The sequence below is a fragment of the Phoca vitulina genome, unplaced genomic scaffold (genome assembly GCF_004348235.1).
Source record: "Phoca vitulina isolate PV1807 unplaced genomic scaffold, GSC_HSeal_1.0 scaffold10, whole genome shotgun sequence".
Classification (NCBI taxonomy): domain Eukaryota; kingdom Metazoa; phylum Chordata; class Mammalia; order Carnivora; family Phocidae; genus Phoca; species Phoca vitulina.
The window spans coordinates 11537658-11547484 of record NW_022589713.1 but is presented as its reverse complement, the minus strand read 5'-3'; positions in this window follow the sequence as shown (position 1 = coordinate 11547484).

Sequence of the window (9827 nt, the reverse complement as noted above, 5' to 3'; positions counted from 1 at the left end):
GCCCCAGCTATTATGTTAAACTAATAGTCCTCTTTCATGGAAAGACTGGGCAAGTTTCAGTCTGTTTTTTCTTCATTGTACCCTGGGAGTTAGCCATGGTGAGTCACATGAGCCCTTTAACAACTGTCTCTGAGTTCAGTATAGCCTTGTGTGTCTCATGGTTACAAGCCCTACTGGCTTTTATTTTTATTTTTTTAAAGATTATTTCAGAGAGAAAGAGAAGCAGAGGGAGAGGGAGAGAGAGTCTTAAGCAGACTCTGTGCTGAGCACAGAGCCAGACGCCGGGCTTAACCTCACAACCCTGAGATCATGACCTCAGCTAAAACTAAGAGTTGGACGCTTAACTCACTAGACCACCTGGAGCCCCTCCTACTGGCTGTTAAAGCTGGATGTTTTGGGAGTCCATCTCTCAGGTAGAAGTATTAAAAGTTTTGGTGCTAGATGTAGGGTCCAAACTCTTCGCTCCTCAGGGAGAAGCTGGGAGTTGTTAGTTCTCTCTTGGTTTTTTGTCCCTGCACTAGGAATGGGATTTACGGTAAGATTGTGTCTCAGCCTCTCTTACCTCTTTCAGTGTGTGTGTGTGTGTGTGTTTCTCATTCACCTCATGTGTAGGAGTCACTCAGTGATCTTCTGGATTTCTTATATAGTTGTAGATTTGGCGTTTGTAGACGGAAGTGAATTTAGGAGCCTCCTATGTGCTCATCTTGAACCATAACCCCTCAATCTTAATCTTTATAATCATTCTTCTCCAGATGTCCTCCAAATTGCCAGTGTTCTTAAAGTTTGGAAACTGTTAGTATAATGTTTATAGAACCCAGGATAGAGGATTATGACCCACATAATGCCATAGCTACCACTTTTGTTATGGACATTATATTTCTATCAATTCATCTTAATAAAACTTTGGTTTTTTGATAGTTACTCGAGCTTATATTTAAATAAGAACCTTATTATTCTATTATATGAAATGTTAATACAACCTCCACTTTGAATTCTTGAAGATAATTTTTAGTCAATCTGACACGTTACATGTATCTGTTCAAAATTTTCACTTATCCCACAATAAGAAAATATTTATTGAAATTAATTATATACAAGGCACAGTGTTTTTTGTGTCATTGAGGATAGATACAAAAAATGGTTCAAAGGCAGAGCCTGCCATGAAGGAGCTTATAGTCTAGTAAATAATATGAATCATAAACAGAAGACAAATACCTAATATGTATAGTACAATGTGCTAATTTGCATAATAATATTACCATTATATCTTGACATGAAGAGAATGGAGAAAGTAAATCAGACTGAACAAAAATTAGACAGCTATTTTGAGACAGAAATGATTTTGGCATTCAAGAATGAAGAGCAACTGGACAGAGAAATACGAAAATGCACCATGGTGAGGGAAAAGTATAAATAAATGTAGGGAAATAGAAGTGCCTCAAGCATAGCTAAGTTTGAATAAAGGACATCAGCCTAAGATTATGTAAAATCTAGATATTTTCATTCTTTTTGCTTTAAAATTAAATTTGAAAAATTTCATAATGGTATTTTAACTTCTTAACAGTGAGATTTCACTGCCTTCCTCCCTTGTGAGGCTAATAGATGTGTAAGTTTGTTTTTGTTTTTGTAATTGTCCACAATCATATGAAGTGCAGGAATCAAAGTCTGCCACCAATGTGGTGACTCTCGATGTCTTCCCTGCCTTCACTACTGTCCCATTTGCTGTTTGAGAAATTGAAATAAAATATTCCATTCTGCAAAAGGATTAACATTTTGGCATCCCCTGGAAGCTACAACTAGGCATAAACCAGTGAGTGATGCATGCATGCAGATGGTTTCTGCATTCATAAATGCACATAGTAAGCCTATTTTATTAGAATAAGGGGATAGAACTATAACATATATATTAAGAATAAAAATATGTTTTACTTCCCACAATAGAGTCATAAGACTTTGTAGTATTACTTTGAGAGTCAATCACCATATCCCTTTTTTATAATTATTTAATGCACAATTTTTATCCATTATACTTTATTCCTGGTATTCATTGTTGTAAAAATGTATGTTAATTATAATAAAAGGCAATATAATAATGTTTTTACACATTTGACTTATGTAATAGTTGCATAGTTAGTTCATTCATAATGGTTATTAAAAGTAGGTGAAGAGAGAAATTATTATTTTTCTGTAGGCTAAAAAAATTTATAATATATTTGTTAGAATTTTTCATTTTTTCAGAAATAGAAATACTAAAATCTAAGAAAAGAACTAGCAGTTTGTTAATTATTTATATGGATAATTCATATTATATTTATAATTTTCTTCTTTTCTAATACTATGAAATAATACAGAAAAAGAATTAAGCCTTTTCTTTCTTTTGTAAATACACAAATGTGGCTCCTAAGTCTTGTGCCAAAGTGCACAGTGAATGGTACATTTATTAAGTATATGTAAACCAAAAATTCAACAAGTTATTGTATGGTTTTGCTTACCTTTTCTCCTTTTGGCTAATGATATATTTATTGCTGTTATTTACCTTTATCTGAGAGTTAAGAGTTAATATTTAAAATTTGCTAATTATGCTCCTAATAAAAACTTATAGTAAATATTTTCTGGAAAAGGAGCTAAAACTCTTAGTTCAAATAGAAAAATTCAGATTTTCTTTAGATTATGATACTAAATCACAGGGTCCCAGGAATATAGTAATGTTACTTTCCAAGAATTCTAAACATTCATTTGTTTTCATAGCCTGCTATTCTTTAGTGGATATATTATTTTTTCCAATTCCTCAATATACACTGGTGTTTTGTTTTAGAATTCTCTTTTGTTTTCTGGCATATATTTGTTTCTTCTTTGTTCAGCAATTTTTATATATCTTAGTCTTCTGTTTTGTTATATATCTGGTAGTCTGAGTTTATTCATATTTAAGAAAGGAAGATGGCTAACTGTTTTCATTTTCCCCTTCTCTTGTATGCTTGTTTCTCTGCTAGCTTTCTCCCACCTGTAGGACTAGGATTAGAAGCTCAGAACTAAATAATGCCGTCACCCTTAGAGTGAGCAGATGGGGAAACTACTCTGAATGCTAAAATGAGGAAAGGTTTACTTTGTAGCACTAGAAGCCATTCCAGAAATATTAGAAATCATATGCTTATGTTATGCATTAATTAAAATTATTCAAGTGCTATTTTTGGACACCTGAAAATATGATACTGGGCTGCAATGCTCAGTAAGCATAGGGGAAAGGGATGGGTTAGAAGTGAAGTGAGCGTGGGGCACCTGACTAGTATAATATTTCAGTAGACTTTCAATTAACTCTGTTTTTAAGGGGTTTCTACTTCCACCTTGCATGACACTGCTCTTTGAGCCAGGTACCTCCATGGGATATGGTCTTTTCTCCATTATAGACTGTTCATGCCTTTTGTTTATTCTATTTTTCAACTAATATCTTCATTTGCTGTAATTTTATGAGACACTTAGGAGAAAGAGGAAATAAGTTCTTATTTTTAATTATTTTGAACTGGAAGAGACATTTTGAGACACTTTAAAAAAAAAAATCATTGTATCCATAATATGGAGAATGGATTGTAGGAAGGAAAGGCTGATGCCAGGGACATAAGTAAGTGGGTTCAGAAAAAAGATAGTGACAGTAGAAATGGAGATGAAGAGAAGTAAGAGGTAAAAAGAAGATAGAATTTGTAGCATTGCATTTCAGCTTGTCACTGGCTATTGTGAATACACCGGAAAAATAATTTCTTCCTTTTGCATGACCAGTAGACATAATTTTCAAATAAAAACGGTATGTAGATCTCCAGGCTACATGTCTCTCAAGAATTATTTTCTAACTGTATACAAAATTAGATTCTAAGTAATTAAAACTTGATCTACTGACTTTAATTGATACATTATATTTTCTGTAATCTAATATGGAGCCAAGATGTTTGGATTTACATGTAAAGGGTATGGAGCAATTCATTGAAAAGCAGGAAGTCATCTTCTAATTTTTCACTGTTCCTCATCTTCTTTCTATAATTTTATAAAATAATATCTGGGGCTCAACCTTTTAACTCATACTAATCAAACATTTATGGTTTTGATTCTGGAAGAACTACCTCACTCTTATCAGAGTAAGAAGTTTATCCCCCTGTTTTTGGTGTATTATTTTTGGTGTATTATTCTATGGGCTTTGCTTACATTGTTACTTTCCATAATGCTTCTGCAGGATAATAAGACCTCCCTAACAGACCTGACATTGTCACCCTCTTCCAGATCCTCATGGTTGCTGATATTTGCTCTCTATATAATTTCCAAGTTACCTCTGTTACATTAAAAAATTCTTCATTTATTTTCTCTGCTTCCTTTATTTTCATTATGCCCAAATGCACTAATTTAGGACCCTTAACAAAATTCATTTAATACTACCTTCTTTAAGAGCTGATAATATTTGAAGAACTAGATTCAAAGAAAATAACTAAACATGTGGGGTTTTTTTTTGTTTTGTTTTTTTGGTTTTTTTTGGTAACTCACTATAGCATCGAGCATGCTCAATCACTACTCACCTCATAGGAATCTTTTTTTCTCTTAATTTTTATAGCATCACACTCTTTTTTCCTGCTGCTCTCTAGGCAGTTCCACTCTGTCCATTGTGGACTCTTCTTTCTCTTTGCAGTTTTGAAGTATGGTGTCCCAAGGCTTTCTTCCACTTTTAACACTCTTCTCTTTATGCAATAGAGTTTCCATGGGTTATGTCATGCACTCATGGCTTCAGTCCCCAAATTTATTTATTTACTTTTTTAAGAGTTAAACATTTGGAGGTTTAATCTTAGACTGTGCATATTATATAATGTTTCTATTTTATTTTATTTTATTTTATTTTATTTTATTTTATTTTAATTCCAGTATGGTTAACATACAGTGTTACATTAATTTTATGTGTACAATATAGTGATTCAACACTTTCATACATCATCCAGTGCTCATCACAAGTGCCCTCCTTAATCCCCATCACTTATTTCACCTATCCTTCCACCCACCTCCACTCTGGTAACCATCAGTTTGTTCTCTGTCATTAAGAGTTGGCTTGTTGGTTTGTCTCTCTCTTTTTTCCCCCTTTGCTTGTTTGTTTTTTTCTTAAATTCCACATATGAGTGAAATCATACGGTATTTGTCTTTCTCTGACTGGCTGATTTCACTTAGCATTATACTCTAGCTTCATCCATGTCTTTGCGAATGGCAAGATTTCATTCCTTTTTATGGCTGAATAATATTCCATTAGATACACATACCACATCCTTTTTATCCATTCATTTATCAGTGGACACTTGGGCTGCTTTCATAATTTGGCTCTTGCATTTTTTCCCCAAGTTTTTAAATTCTAGTTAGTTAGCATACCGTACAATATTAGTTTCAGGTGTAGAAATTAATGATCTCATCACTTACATACAATATCCAGTGCTCATCACAAGTGCCCTTCTTTTTTTTTTTTTTTTTAAGATTTTTTATTTATTCATTTGACAGAAAATGAGATAGAGAGAGCATGAGAGGGGGGAGGGTCAGAGGGAGAAGCAGACTCCCTGCCGAGCAGGGAGCCCGATGCAGGACTCGATCCCGGGACTCCAGGATCATGACCTGAGCCGAAGGCAGTCGCTTAACCAACTGAGCCACCAAGGCGCCCCACAAGTGCCCTTCTTAATACCCATCACCTATATAACCCATCCCTCCTCCCACCTCCCCTCCAGCAACCATCAGTTTGTTCTCAATAGTTATGAGTCTATTTCTTTGTTTGCCTCTTCCCCCCGCATTCATTTGTTTTGTTTCTTAAATTCCATACATTAGTGAAGTCATATAGTATTTGTCTTTCTCTGACTGATTTTGCTTAGCATAATACTCTCTAGCTCATCCATGTTGTTGCAAATGGCAAGATTTCATTCTTTTTGATGGCTGAGTAATATTCCATTGTATATATATACCACATCTTCTTTATCCATTCATCAGTATGTTTCCATAATTTGGCTATTGTAGATAATGCTGCTATAAACATTGGGGTGCATGTATCCCTTTGAATCAATATTTTTGTATCCTTTGGGTAAATACCTAGTAGTACAATTGATGGATTGCAGGGTAGTTCTATTTTTAACTTTTTGAGGAACCTCCATACTATTTTCCAGAGTGGCTGCACCAGTTTGCAATGGGCAGAAGACATGAATAGACATTTGTCCAAAAGAACAGTTGGCTATTGTAAATAATGCTGCTACAAACATAGGGGTGCATGTATTCCTTTAAATTAATGTTTTTGTATTTTTTGGGTGGATATCCTGTAGTGCAATTGCTGGCTCATAGGGTAGTTCTATTTTTAAATTTTTGAGGAAACTTCATACTGTTTTCCATAGTAGTTGCACCAGTTTGCATTCCCACCAACTGTGCAAGAGAGTTCCTTTTCTCTCCACATCCTCACCAACACTTGTTGTTTCTTGTGTTTATGATTTTAGCCATTTTGACAGGTGTGAGGTAGTATCTCATTGTAGTTTTGATTTGCATTTCCCTGATGATGAGTGATGTTGAACATCTTTCATGTCTGTTGGCCATCTGTGTGTCTTCTTCTTCTTTTTTTATTATGTTATGTTAGACCTCAACTCTCCACTCTCAGCAATGCACAGATAATCAAGCAGAAGATTAACAAAGAAACAAGAGCTTTGAATAACACATTGGACCAGATGAACTTAGTAGATATATACAGAACATTCCACCCTAAAACAACAGAATACTCATTCTTCTCGAGTGCACATGGAACTTTCTCCAGAATAGACCACATACTGGGTCACAAATCAGGTCTCAACCGATACCAAAAGATTGAGATTATTCCCTGCATATTTTCAGAACACAATGCTTTGAAACTGGAACTCAATCACAAGAAAAAATTTGGAAGGAATCTGTGGGTCTGCTTTGGAGAAATGTGTTTTAATGTCTTCTGCCCATTTTTTAACTGGATTATTTGTTTTGGGGGTGTTGAGTTGTATAAGCTCTTTATATATTTTGGATACTAACTCTTTATTAGATATGTCATTTGCAAAAATCTTCTCCCATTCTGTAGGTTCTCTTTTAGTTTTGTTAATTATTTCCATTACTATGCAGAAGCTTTTTATTTTGATGTAGTACCAATAGTTTATTTTTGCTTTTATTTCCCTTGCTTCAGGAGACATATCTGGAATAATGTTGCTATAGCTGATGTCAGAGAGATTATTGCCTGTTCTCTCTTCTAGGAGTTTTATGGTTTCAGGTCTCACATTTAGGTCTTTAATCCATTTTGAGTTTATTTTTTTGCATGGTGTAAGAAAGTGGTCCAGTTTCATTCTTTTGCATATAGCTGACCAGTTTTCCCAACACCATTTGTTGAAGAGACTATCTTTTCCCATTTAATATTCCTTCCTGCTTTGTCAAAAATTAATTGCCCATATACTTGGATTTATTTCTGGGTTTTCTATTCTGTTCCATTGATCTATGTGTCTATTTTTGTGCCAGTACCATACTGTCTTCATGACTACAGCTTTGTAATAGAACTTGAAGTCTGGAATTATGATACCTCTGGCTTTGCTTTTCTTTTTCAATATTGCTTTGGCTATTTGGGGTCTTTTGTAGTTCCCCGTAAATTTTAGGATTTTTTGTTCTAGCTCTGTGAAAATTGCTGTTGGTATTTTGATAGGTATTTCATTAAACATGTAGATTGCCTTGGGTAGTATGGACATTTTAACAATATTTGTTCTTCTAATCCATGAGCATGGAATGTGTTTCCATTTCTTTGTGTTGTCTTCAGTTTCTTTCATCAGTGTTTTATAGTTTTTAGAGTACAGGTCATACACCTCTTTGGTTAAGTTTATTCCTGGGTATCTTATGGTTTTTGGTACAATTGTAAATGGGATTGATTCTTTAATTCTCTTTCTACTACTTCACTATTGGTGTATAGAAATACAACAGATTTCTGTATGTTGATTTTGTATATTATGACTCTATTAGTATATTCATTCATCAGTTCTAGAGTTTTTTTGGTGGAGTCTTTTGAGTTTTCTATATATAGTATCATGTCATCTGCAAATAGTGCCAGTATTACTTCTTCCTTACCAATTTGGATACCATTTATTTCTTTTTCTTTTCTAATTGCCATGGCTAGGACTTCCAGTATGATGTTGAATAAAAGTGTTGAGAGTGAATATCCTTTTCTTGTTCCTGATCTTAGGGGAAAGCTCTCAATTTTTTCCCATTGAGTATGATGTTCACTGTGGGTTTTTCATAATGGCCTTTATTATGTTGAGGTACACTCCCTTTAAATCTACTTTGATGAGGGCTTTTATCATGAATGAATAATTTGACAAATGCTTTTTCTGGATCTATTGAAATGATTTTATAGTTTTTATTTTTTTTCCATTGATGTGATATATCATTTTGATTGATTTGCATATAGCTAACCACTCTTGCATCCCAGGAGTAAATCCCACCCAGTCATGATGAATGATTTCTTAAATGTATTGTTGAGTTCTGTTTGTTAGTATTTTGTTGAAAATTTATGCATATATGTTCCTCAGAGATATTGGCCTGTAGTTCTCTTTTTTTGTGATGTCTTTATTTGTTTTGGTATCAGGGTGATACTGACCTCATAGAACAAATTTGGAAGTTTTCCTTCTTCTATTTTTGGAATAGTTTGAGAAGAATAGGTATTAACTCTTCTTTAAATGTTTGGTAGAATTTGCCTGTGAAGTCATCTGGTCCTAGACTTGTGTTTGTTGGGAGTTCTTTGATTACTGTTACAATCTCCTTGACGGTCATCGGTCTGTTCAGATTTTCTATTTCTTCCTGCTTCAGTTTTAGAAGGTTTCTATGTCATTTATTTCTGCTCTAATCCTGATTATTTCCTTTCTTCTGCTGGTTTGGGGTTTTGTTTGTTGTTCTTTCTCTAGCTCCTTTAGGTGTATGATTAGGGTATTTATTTGATATTTTTCTTGCTTCTTCAGATAGGCCTGTATTGCTATTAACTTCTCTCTTTGAACCACTTCTGCTGCATCCCAAAGGTTTTAAACTGTTGCGTTTTCATTTTTGTTTGTTTCCATGTACTTTTGATTTTTTCTTTGATTTATTGGTTGACCCATTCATTGCTAAGTAGCATGTTGTTATCTTCCATTTTTTGTGGTCTTTCCAGATTTTTTTCTTCTGGTTGATTTCTAGTTTCATAGCGTTGTGGTCAGAAAATATACATGACATGACTGCTTTTTTTGAATTTGTTGAGGCTCATTTTGTGACCTAATATGTGATCTATTCTGGAAAATGTTCCATGTACACTTGAAATTAATGTGTATTCTGCTGTTTTAGGATGGAATGTTCTGAATATATGTTAAGTACATCTGGCCCAGTGTGTCATTCAAAGCCACTGTTTTCTTGATTTTCTGTTTGGATGATCTGTCCATCAATGTAAAGACCCCTACTATTATTGTATTACTATCACTTAGTTCCTTTATATTTGTTATTAACTGTTTTACGTATTTTGGTGCTCCCATGTGGGGTGCATATATATTTACAACAGTATATCTTCTTGTTTGATTGTTCCCTTTATTATTATGTAGTGTCCTTCTTTGTCTTGTTTCACAGACTTTGTTTCAAAGTCTATTTTGTCCAATATAAGTATTGCTACTCTGGCTTTCTTTTAACATACATTTGCATGATAAATGTTTCTCCATCTTTTCACTTTCAGGCTGAATGTATTTTTAGGTCTGAAATGAGTCTCTTATAGACAGCATATGAGGCCAACACAGGCATGTGAGCCCTCTGTGGCCGTGATTGTTTGT